Below are 12,185 nucleotides of genomic sequence, written 5' to 3' on the forward strand. Positions count from 1 at the left end.
AAATCAGTTATAAGACTAGATTAGTTCATCAGCATATTTACCTGAAGAGCGTGTACTCTAGCCGACTCAAAGTAGGAGCCCAATTATGCTTCAAGAATATGGTCTTAGAACCATCACCAATGCACCAAATGTGGTTCTTTTGAATGTCTAGCCAAGACATGCAATTCCTCTTCTATAGGCTGGAGTAATTTCTTCTGTGCTCCACTATAGAAGTTATACAAGCAACTGGTACGGAATTTACAACCACAAACTAACCGGCAAGTACATCGGGTCGTACCAAATAATACCTCAGGTGAGTGAGGGTCGATCCCACGAGGATTGATGGACTAAGCAATAATGGTTAATTAATTTACTTAGTTAGACAAGCAGAAAAGAGTGTTTTGGCGTTCAAAAGCATCAACAGTAAATTCAGAATATCAAAAGACAGGCAATAAATAAGTTGGGAAAACAATATGAAGAAGGCAGTTAAGGCTCAGAGTTATCTATTTTCCAGATTGACTTTTCTTGCTAACTATTTTAATCATGCAAGATTTAATTCATGGAAAACTATTTGTGACTAGACCCTAATTTCTTAGACCTTTCTAGTCTCTTCTAACTCTCATCAACCGCCAATTCCATGGTCAATTGATTCCAATTAGAGAGTGAAATTCAATTCTAGTTTATATGCCATAGAAATCCTAATTATCCAAATATAAGAGGATTATATGTCACGTATCCCGTTAAATCTAGATAATTAAAAATTTAGGAGAATGTGTTTTCAAGCTGTTGTTCAAGTAAAGAGCTTTTCCAAGTTATACAAGAACTCAATTAGAAAGAGGGTCATACTTCCGTTCCACCCAATTTCAGAAAATAAAAAAGGAAAACAATTCTTGAATTATAAATCAGTACATTGAATTAAAATAGAAAAATAATAGTATCAATCCATACAAATAGACAGAGCTCCTAACCTTAACAACGGAGGTTTAGTTGCTCATGGATCAGAGAGAAAAACTAGGACTTAGGTAAATTGTAATTTACATTATCAAAATAGAATCCCCTAGAAGAGAAGTTTCTTTTCTCTTTTATATCTAATCCTAATTAATTTTAAAATCTAATTTCTAAAATTAAAATAATATCTTTTCTTATTTTAAAATAAAATTTAAATTTAATTCAGAATTAATTATAGCAATCAGTATTTTTCTGCACGTGGCGCATGTCATGCATACGCGTCAGTCACGCGTACGTGTCGATGGTCTTCTTTGCCTGTTGGTGTGGTATTTTATAACCCACAAACTAACCGGCAAGTGCACTGGGTCGTACCAAGTAATACCTTACATGAGTAAGGGTCGATCCCATGAGGATTGATGGATCAAGCAACAATGGTTAAGTGATAGGATTAGTTAGGCAAGCAGAAAATGGTTTTTGAGATATTCAAAGAGCATTAAACAGTACTTTAATAATTTCAGAAAGCAAGCAGCAATGAGTTGGGAATAAAATATTTGAGAAAGTAGTTAAGGTTCAGGGTTATCTATTTTTCCGGATTTATTTTCCTTACTAACTATTTTAATCATGCAAGATTTAATTTCATGGCAAACTATATGTGACTAGACCCTAATTCCTTAAACCTTCCTAGTCTCCTCTAAAATTCATTAATTGCCAATTCCTTGGTCAATTAATTCCAATTAGAGGGTGATGATCAATTTCTAGTTTATATGCCAAAAGAATCCTAATTATTCAAAAATAAGGGGATTATATGTCACGTATCCCGTTAAATACAAACAATTAGAAATTCAGTATAATATGTTTTCCAGCTGTTGTTCAAGTAAAGAGCTTTTCCAAGATTTACAAGAACACAATTAGAACATGGGTCATACTTCTGTTCCACCTAATGTTCATAAAATAAAGAACGAAAACAATTATTGAAATATAAATCTAGACATGGATTAAATTAGAAAGATCAAACGAATAAATCCACACAAATAGACAGAGCTCCTAACCTTAACAATGGAGGATTAGTTGCTCATGATTGAGAGGGAAAATAAGGATTCAGGTAAAAAATGTGTGTGTCCTGTCTAAATGTATAGAGTTTCTATTTATAACTAATCCTAATACATTTAAAATCTAATTATCTAAAAATAATATCTTTTCCTAAAATTCAGATTTGAATTTAAATTCAAATTAATTAACAAGTCTTCCGCTGATGGGTGAGGACCACTTGATTTGTCCATTCTGCAGCTTCTAATCTGTATTTTCTGGGCTGGAAACTGGTTCAAAGGCAGCCCAAAATCCACGTCAGCGATTTCTGTAAATTCTGCAGATCGCGCACGTCACGCGTACGCGTCAGTCACGCGTACGCATCGCTGGTCTTCTTCGCAAGTCACGCGGATGCGTCGGTCACGCGAACGCGTCGCTGAGCAAATCTTCAAATCACACGTACACGTCAGTCACGCGCACGCGTCGCCATGGATACCTCTAATGCACACGCACGCGTCAGGCACGCGTGCGCGTCGCTCCTCGCAGCTATCTCCTTTGATTCTTGTGCTGCATAAACTCCATCAAATTCCGCCGAATGCTATCTAAAATAAATAGAATTGCCCAAAACTCAAAATAGCATCCATAGTGGCTAAAATATAATTAATTCTTTATTAAACTCAACAATTTAAGTGCAAATTCACTAGGAAAAGATAGAAAAGATGCTCACGCATCACAACACCAAACTTAAACTGTTGCTTGTCCTCAAGCAACCAAAACTAACATAGGATGTGAATTTGCATGAGAATGAGAGTTCGATTAAGCTCGTGTCTCTTTTTATAGTGGGGTTTATAACTGTAATCCTAGATAGGTTTGGTATCTCACTCTCCTTTGCATCAGGAGGATATCATTGTCATTCGGAATTAGAATTCGGATAATATTATGAATTCTCTGATCTTTTATATTTCAGTTTAATCCTTGAACACAACAAAATTTAGTTTAATTTATTTTTCTTTGGTGCTTTGCACATTGAGCCTAGTCGTGACTTTAAATGTTTTGTCTCAAAGATTACTTGATACAGAAACACCACAAGCACTTAACTGGGGAACTCTCTTTGAGTTCTGATTTTTCTTTCAGTTACTCCCAGACAGTGGTGCTCAAAGCCTTTGGCATACTCTGTTAAACGCACTTGGTCTCGACTCTAAGTGTTTTGTCTCAAGGATTACTTGACACAATCACACCACAAGCATATGACTAGGGAAATAACTCTTTGAGCTTTTAATCATGTCTGACCTCCCTAGTCATTGATGCTCAGAGCCTTGGACCTTGCTTTTATTATTATTATTATTATTATTATTATTATTATTATTATTATTATTATTATTATTATTATTATTATTATTATTATTATTATTATTATTATTATTATTATTATTATTATTATTATTATATATATATATTATTCTTTTGCTGTTTCTTTTGCTTCAAAGATTAAATTTTTCTAAATTTCAAAGAAGTCATAATAATTTTCTAAATTCATGTTCCTTATACATTAACATCCCTTGATTCAAGTTCAAATATGCACTGTTCATATCATGCATTCAAAAATCACGGAAAATACCACCACCTTTAAGTAAATCAGACTATTCTTAAAATTAACTCAATTTCTCATACAATACATCACTTCTTTTTCTTTTCTTTTTAGATTTAAGTTCAGTGAGTGGTACATGAAACATCTTTTCAGCATTAAAGCAATTAAACGAAAACTAAACTAGTCCTAGGATTCTAACTAATAAAGGATCATGCAACAGACAAAGCAAAATAGCAGAAAACCAGAACATAACATAGAAAAAAGAGGGAAGGAATAAAAATGAAAGGAACTCAACCACCTCAGTTATCCTAGCGGTCACTTTATTTTCCAGGTTGTGTTCCTCAGTGAAGATGATTCGCCTCCCTTTTGTGCCAGAAAACCCATAAGCGTAGCGTCAACACCAAACTTAAAGGTTTGCTTGTCCTCAAGCAAAGAAGAACTGAAAACAAGAATAAATAGTGAGAGGAAAGAAGAATATAAAGATAAAAGAATAAGGGAGAATTAGGATTGGGAGAGAGAGAGAGAGAGAGAAAAGTGAAAACAGTGCGGCGATAGCGACGCGTACGCGTGCAGCATGCGTATGCGTGGGTCGCGAATTTTTCATAATGACGCGTAAGCGTCAGGCACGCGTCCGCGTGCCCTTGATTTTGTACGATTCGTGCGAAGCCAGCCGAGCGCCTGCGTGACTCTCTATTCGTATGGCTTGGAAGCTGATGAGCGGATAATTTGTATGCTTTTTGGCATTGTTTTTAGTATGTTTTTAGTATAATCTAGTTAGTTTTTAGTATATTTTTATTAGTTTTTAGTTAAGATTCACTTTTCTGGACTTTACTATGAGTTTGTGTATTTTTCTGTGATTTCAGGTATTTTCTGGCTGAAATTGAGGGACCTGAGCAAAAATCTGATTCAGAGACTAAAAAGGACTGCAGATGCTGTTGGATTCTGACCTCCCTGCACTCGAAGTGGATTTTCTGGAGCTACAGAAGCCCAATTGGCGCGCTCTCAACGGCGTTGGAAAGTAGACATCCTGGGCTTTCCAGCAATATATGATAGTCCATACTTTGCCCAAGATTTGATGGCCCAAACTGGTGTTCAAAGTCACCCTCAGAAATTCCAGCGTTAAACGCCGGAACTGGCACCAAAATGGGAGTTAAACGCCCAAACTGGCATAAAAGCTGGCGTTTAACCCCAAGAAGAGTCTCTACACGAAAATGCTTCATTGCTCAGCCCAAGCACACACCAAGTGGGCCCGGAAGTGGATTTTTATGTCATTTACTCATCTCTGTAAATCCTAGACTACTAGTTCTCTATATATATAGGACCTTTTACTATTGTATTTTCATCTTGGTTCTTCTGGTTCCCTCTCTGGGGCCGAAACCAATGATCACTTTTGTTCTTATGTATTTTCAACGGTGGAGCTTCTACACACCATAGATTAAGGTGTGGAGCTCTGATGTACCTCGAGTATTAATGCAATTACTATTGTTCTTCCATTCAATTCCGCTTGTTCTTGTTCTAAGATATCACTTGTTCTTCAACTTGATGAATGTGATGATCTGTGACACTCATCATCATTCTCACCTATGAACATGTGACTGACAACCACCTCTGTTCTACCTTCGATTGGGTGAATATCTCTTGGATTCTTTAATCGGAATCTTCGTGGTATAGGCTGGAACTGATGGCGGCATTCAAGAGAATCCGGAAGGTCTAACCTTGTCTGTGGTATTCTGAGTAGGATTCAATGACTGAATGACTGTGACGTGCTTCAAACTCCTAGCGGGCGGGGCGTTAGTGACAGACGCAAAAGAATCAATGGATTCTATTCCGGCCTGACCGAGAACCGACAGCTGAATTCCGCTATGCTGTGACAAAGCATATGCAATCACTTTCACTGAGAGGATGGGAGGTAGCCATTGACAACGGTGAAACCCTACACAAGCTTGCCATGGAAGGGAGTAAGAAGGATTGGATGAAGACAGTAGGAAAGCAGAGAGACGGAAGGGAAGGCATCTTCATGCGCTTATCTGAAGTTCCTACCAATGAATTACATAAGTATCTCTATCTTTACATTTGTGTTATTTTCGTTCATCACCATTACTATTTGAGTTTGCCTGACTAAGATTTACAAGATGACCATAGCTTGCTTCAATACTAACAATCTCCGTGGGATCGACCCTTACTCGCGTAAGGTTTATTACTTGGACGACCCAGTGCACTTGCTGGTTAGTTGTGCGAAGTTGTGTAATGCCATGGTATTGAGCACCAAGTTTTTGGGGTTCATGACCGGGGATTATGAGAGTTGTGAAAAAGTATTGTTCACAATTTCGCGCACCAAGTTTTTGGCGCCGTTGCCGGGGATTGTTCAAGTTTTGAGCAAGCTTTTGGTAACATCAGTGCCAAGATCCGGCAACAACACCAAGTTTTTGGCGTTATTGCCAGGGATTGTTTGTGTATGGACAACTGACGGTTCATCTTGTTGCTTAGATTAGGTATTTTTCTTCAGAGTTCTTAAGAATGAATTCTAGTGTTTCAAGGTGATGTTCTTATCATCACCAAAGCTGATTGATCCTCATCAATTTAGCTCTTGAATGCAATGTCCTGCTGAAGCTTGGCCGGCCATGTCTAATTTCTTTAGACTAAAGCTTTAGACTAGCATTGCATGATTCCTGGAATTCTCATTAAGAATTTTGATACCTTTATTTTCTTTTTCTACATAATTTTCGAAAAAAAAAACACAAAAAAATTATAAAATCATAAAATCCAAAAATATTTCTTGTTTGAGTCTAGTGTCTCATCATAAGTTTGGTGTCAATTGCATGCATTCATATGTCTTAGTGATCTTCAAGATGTTCTTGATGATTTACTTGCTCTGATCTTTGAATTCTATTGACTTGAGTGTTTTGTGTGTCTCATATGCATTTTCATTTTGTTAGTGTCAGTAGTATACAAACTGCTAAGTTTGGTGTCTTGCATGCATTGTTATTTGATTCTTGTTGCATTTTGATTTTTCCTTATTATTAAAAATCCAAAAATATTTTTTATTTGTGTCTTTTCAAGTCAATAATACAGAGAATTGAAGATTCAGAACATACAGCAGAGGAATTGCACAGAAAAAGCTGGGCGTTCAAAACGCCCAGTGAAGAAGGACAGACTGGCGTTTAAACGCCAGCCAGGGTACCTGGTTGGGCGTTTAACGCCCAAAAGGGTAGCATTCTGGGCGTTAAACGCCAGAATGTGCACCATTCTGGGCGTTTAACGCCAGGATGGCACAAGGAGGAGGATTTTGTTTTCAATTCAATTTTTTTCAAGTTTTCAAAGTTTTTCAAAATCAAATCTTTTTCAAATCAAATCTTTTCAATCAAATGTTTTCAAAATCAATTTCTTTCCTTTTTCAAAGATACTTACTAACAATTAATGATTTGATTGAACATTTTAAGTATGTTGCCTTTTCTGTTGAGGAAGGTTTAATGTTTAAATCATATCTTTTCTTGTTAGTCAAGTTTTTAATTTTTCAAAATCAAATCTTTTCAAAATGTTTTTCAAATCATATCTTCTCAATCACATTTTTTTAAACCAATCATATCTTCTTAACCACATCTTTTTCAAAATAGTTTTCAATCAAATCTTTTTGATTTCTAATTTCAAAATCTTTTTCAAAAATCACTTGATTTCTTTTCCAGTTTCATTTTCGAAAATTAAGTAATGTTTTTCAAAAATGTTTTCAAAATTTTTCACTTAATTTTCGAAAATTACTTCCCTCCTTCTCACATCTTTCTATTTATGGACTAACACTATCCCTTAATGCAAAATTCGAACTCCATCTCCTTTGTTAAGTTCGAATTTTCCACTTCTGTCTTCTACTCTTCTTTTCCTCTGACACCTAAAGGAATCTCTATACTGTGACATAGAGGATTCCACATTTTCTTGTTCTCTTCTCTTTCTTATGAGCAGGAGCAAAGACAAAGGCATTCTTGTTGAGGCTGATCCTGAACCTGAAAGGACCTTGAAGAGAAAGCTAAGAGAAGCCAAAGCACAACTCTCTTTAGAGAACCTGAACGAATTCTTCAAGGAAGAAGAACTCATGGCAGCCGAAAACAACAACAATGCCAACAATGCAAGGAAGGTGCTGGGTGACTTTACTGCACCTACTCCCGACTTTTATGGGAGAAGCATCTCTATCCCTGCCATTGGAGCAAACAACTTTGAGCTTAAGCCTCAATTAGTTTCTCTGATGCAACAGAATTGCAAGTTCCATGGACTTTCATTGGAAGATCCTCATCAGTTTTTAGCTGAATTCTTGCAAATCTGTGACACTGTCAAGACTAATGGGGTTGACCCTGAGGTCTACAGACTAATGCTATTCCCTTTTGCTGTGAGAGACAGAGCTAGAACATGGTTGGACTCTCAACCTAAAGAAAGCCTGGACTCTTGGGAAAAGCTAGTCAATGCCTTCTTGGCAAAGTTCTTTCCACCTCAAAAATTGAGTAAGCTTAGAGTGGAAGTCCAAACCTTCAGACAGAAGGAAGGAGAATCCCTCTATGAAGCTTGGGAAAGATACAAACAATTGATCAGAAAGTGTCCCACTGATATGCTTTCTGAATGGAGCATCATAGGTATTTTCTATGATGGTCTCTCTGAACTGTCCAAGATGTCTTTGGATAGCTCTTCTGGAGGATCTCTTCATCTGAAGAAGACGCCTACTGAGGCTCAAGAACTGATTGAAATGGTTGCAAATAACCAATTCATGTACACTTCTGAAAGAAATCCTGTGAACAATGGGACTAGTCAGAAGAAAGGTGTTCTTGAGATTGACACTCTGAATGCCATATTGGCACAGAACAAAATATTGACCCAACAAGTCAATATAATTTCTCAAAGTCTGCCTGGAATGCAAAATGCACCAAGCAGTACTAAGGAAGCTTCATCTGAGGAAGAAGCTTATGATCCTGAGAACCCTTCAATGGAAGAGGTGAATTACATGGGAGAACCCTATGGGAACACCTATAATCCTTCATGGAGGAATCATCCAAATCTTTCATGGAAGGATCAACAGAGACCTCAACAAGGTTTCAATAACAATAATGGTGGAAGAAACAGGTTTAGCAATAGCAAACCTTTTTCATCATCTTCTCAGCAACAGACAGAGAGTTCTAAGCAGAATAACTCTGACTTAGCAACCATGGTCTCTGATCTGATCAAAACCACTCAAAGTTTCATGACTGAAACAAGGTCCTCTATCAGAAATTTGGAAGGAAAAGTAGGTCAGCTGAGCAAGAAAATTACTGAACTCCCTCCAAGTACTCTTCCAAGCAATACTGAAGAAAATCCAAAAGGAGAGTGCAAGGCCATCAACATGGCCGAATTCTGGGAGGAAGAAGAGGCAGTGAACGCCACTGAGGAAGACCTCACTGGACGTCCACTGGCCTCCAGTGAGTTCCCCAATGAGGAACCATGGGAATCTGAGGCTCAAAATGAGACCATAGAGATTCCATTGGACTTACTTCTGCCATTCATGAGCTCTGATGAGTATTCTTCCTCTGAAGAGGATGAGTATGTCACTGAAGAGCAAGTTGCTAAATACCTTGGAGCAATCATGAAGCTAAATGACAAGTTATTTGGAAATGAGACTTGGGAGGATGAACCCCCTTTGCTCACCAAGGAACTGGATGACTTGTCTAGGCAGACACTGCCTCAAAAGAGGCAAGATCCTGGGAAGTTTTCTATACCTTGTACCATAGGCACCATGACCTTCAAGAAGGCCTTGTGTGACTTAGGGTCAAGTGTAAACCTCATGCCCCTCTCTGTAATGGAGAAGTTAGGGATCTTTGAGGTGCAAGCTGCAAAAATCTCACTAGAGATGGCAGACAACTCAAGAAAACAAGCCTATGGACTTGTAGAGGATGTTCTGGTTAAAGTTGAAGACCATTACATCCCTACTGATTTCATAGTCCTAGAGACTGGGAAGTGCATGGATGAATCCATCATCCTTGGCAGACCCTTCCTAGCCACAGCAAAGGCTGTGATTGATGTTGATAGAGGAGAGTTGATCACTCAAGTGAATGAAGAATTCTTGGTGTTTAAGGCCCAAGAGTATCCCTCTGTCATCATGGAGAGGAAGCATGAAGAGCTTCTCTCAAAACAGAGCCAAACAGAGCCCCCACAGTCAAACTCTAAGTTTGGTGTTGGGAGGCCACAACCAAACTCTAAGTTTGGTGTTGAACCCCCACATTCAGACTCTAAGTTTGGTGTTGGGAGGTCCCAACATGGCTCTGCATATCTGTGAGGCTCCATGAGAGTCCTCTGTCAAGCTAATGACATTAAAGAAGCGCTTGTTGGGAGGCAACCCAATGTTTTATAATTAATTATTTTCTTTTGTTATTTTATGTCTTTTGTAGGTTGATGATCATGAGAAGTTACAAAATCAGTAGAAAAAGCAAAAACAGAATGAAAAACAGGAAGAAAAATAGCACACCCTGGAGGAAGAACTTACTGGCGTTTAAACGCTAGTAAGGCTAGTAGGTGGGCGTTTAACGCCCAGTCTGGCACCATTCTGGGCGTTTAACGCCAGAAAGGGGCACCAGACTGGCGTTAAACGCCAGGAAAGGGCAAGAACCTGGCGTTAAACGCCAGAAATGGGCACCAGCCCGACGTTTAACGCCAGAATTGGCTCAAAACGTGATTTTGCTTGTCATTTGGTGCAGGGATGACCTTTCCTTGACACCTCAGGATCTGTGGACCCCACAGGATCCCCACCTACCCTACCACTCTCTCTCCCTTCTTAACCCATTCACCAATCACCTCAACACCTCTTCCCCAAAAACCCCTCACCTATCAAATCCCATCTTTCTCTTCACCACCCACATCCATCCTTCATTTTCTCACACCCTAAACACTACTTCTCCCCCTTTTGGCCGAACCACAAAGCCATCTCCCTCTCCTCCATTTCTGCTTCTTCTACTCTCTTCTTTCTTCTTTTGCTCGAGGACGAGCAAACCTTTTAAGTTTGGTGTGGTAAAAGCGTTGCTTTTCGTTTTTCCATAACCATTTATGGCATCCAAGGCCGGAGAAACCTCTAGAAAGAGGAAAGGGAAGGCAAAAGCTTTCACCTCCGAGTCATGGGAGATGGAAGGATTCATCTCAAGGGTGCATCAAGACCACTTCTATGAAGTTGTGGCCATGAAGAAGGGTCAAATTTGATCAAAGGTTGGACCAAGTCCTCATAGACATTTGTGAAGAGGGCGTTCAATAAAAGAGAGATTCAAGAGGGAAGCCGGTTCAACTGAGAAGGCATGACCTCAAGCCCATCACTAAGAAAAGGATGGAGCAACAAGAGATCCCACTCATCATGAAATTAGAGAAGATCAAAGAATCATGAGAGAGGAGCAACAAAGACAAGGAAGAGACATTAAGGAGCTCAAACACTCCATAGGATCTCCAAGAGGAAGAAAGAGCCGCCATCACTGAGGTGGACCCGTTCTTTAACCTCCTTGTTCTTTATTTTCTTGTTTTTCGAAATTTATATGCTTATGTTTGTCAATGTTTGTGTCTTATGATCATTAGTGTCTTAGTGTCTATGCCTTAAAGTTATATGAATCCATCACCTTTCTTAAATGAAAACTGTTTTTATCACAAAAGAACAAGAAGTACAGGATTTCGAATTCATCTTTAAAACTAGCTTAATTAGTTTGATGTGGTGACAATACTTTTTGTTTTCTGAATGTATGCTTAAACAGTGCATATGCCTTTTGAATTTGTGGTTCATGAATGTTAAAATTGTTGGCTCTTGAAAGAATGATGAAAAAGGAGACATGTTACTGAGGATCTGAAAAATCATAAAAATGATTCTTGAAGCAAGAAAAAGCAGTGAATACAAAAAAAAAGAGAAGAAAAAGCGAAAAAAAAAGAGAAAGAGAAAAAGAAAGAAAAAGAAAGAAATAAAGTTGTGATCCAAGGCAAAAAGAGTGTGCTTAAGAACCCTTGACACCTCTAATTGGGGACTCTAGCAAAGCTGAGTCACAATCTGAAAAGGTTCACCCAATTATGTGTCTGTGGCATGTATGTATCCGGTGGTAATACTGGAAGACAGAGTGCTTTGGGCCACGGCCAAGACTCATAAAGTAGCTGTGTTCAAGAATCATCATACTTAACTAGGAGAATCAATAACACTATCCGGATTCTGAGTTCCTAAAGAAGCCAATCATTCTGAATTTCAAAGGATAAAGTGAGATGCCAAAACTGTTCGGAGGCAAAAAGCTACTAGTCCCGCTCATCTAATTTGGAGCTTAGTTTCATTGATAATTTGGAGTCTATAGTATATTCTCTTCTTTTTATCTTATTTGATTTTCAGTTGCTTGAGGACAAGCAACAATTTAAGTTTGGTGTTGTGATGAGCGGATAATTTGTATGCTTTTTGGCATTGTTTTTAGTATGTTTTTAGTATAATCTAGTTAGTTTTTAGTATATTTTTATTAGTTTTTAGTTAAGATTCACTTTTCTGGACTTTACTATGAGTTTGTGTATTTTTCTGTGATTTCAGGTATTTTCTGGCTGAAATTGAGGGACCTGAGCAAAAATCTGATTCAGAGACTAAAAAGGACTGCAGATGCTGTTGGATTCTGACCTCCCTGCACTCGAAGTGGAT

The 12,185-nt window shown here is 38.2% G+C and overlaps 1 non-coding gene across 1 annotated transcript; it reads right to left on the reverse strand.

Moving 5' to 3' along the window:
* Nucleotides 1-8,030: 8,030 nt before the first annotated feature.
* LOC112719016 (small nucleolar RNA R71) lies at nucleotides 8,031-8,138 on the reverse strand. Its single transcript, XR_003161340.1, has one exon. It is a non-coding gene; the product is annotated as a small nucleolar RNA R71 (small nucleolar RNA).
* Nucleotides 8,139-12,185: the final 4,047 nt, after the last annotated feature.

The sequence above is a fragment of the Arachis hypogaea genome, chromosome 10 (assembly GCF_003086295.3).
Source record: "Arachis hypogaea cultivar Tifrunner chromosome 10, arahy.Tifrunner.gnm2.J5K5, whole genome shotgun sequence".
Classification (NCBI taxonomy): domain Eukaryota; kingdom Viridiplantae; phylum Streptophyta; class Magnoliopsida; order Fabales; family Fabaceae; genus Arachis; species Arachis hypogaea.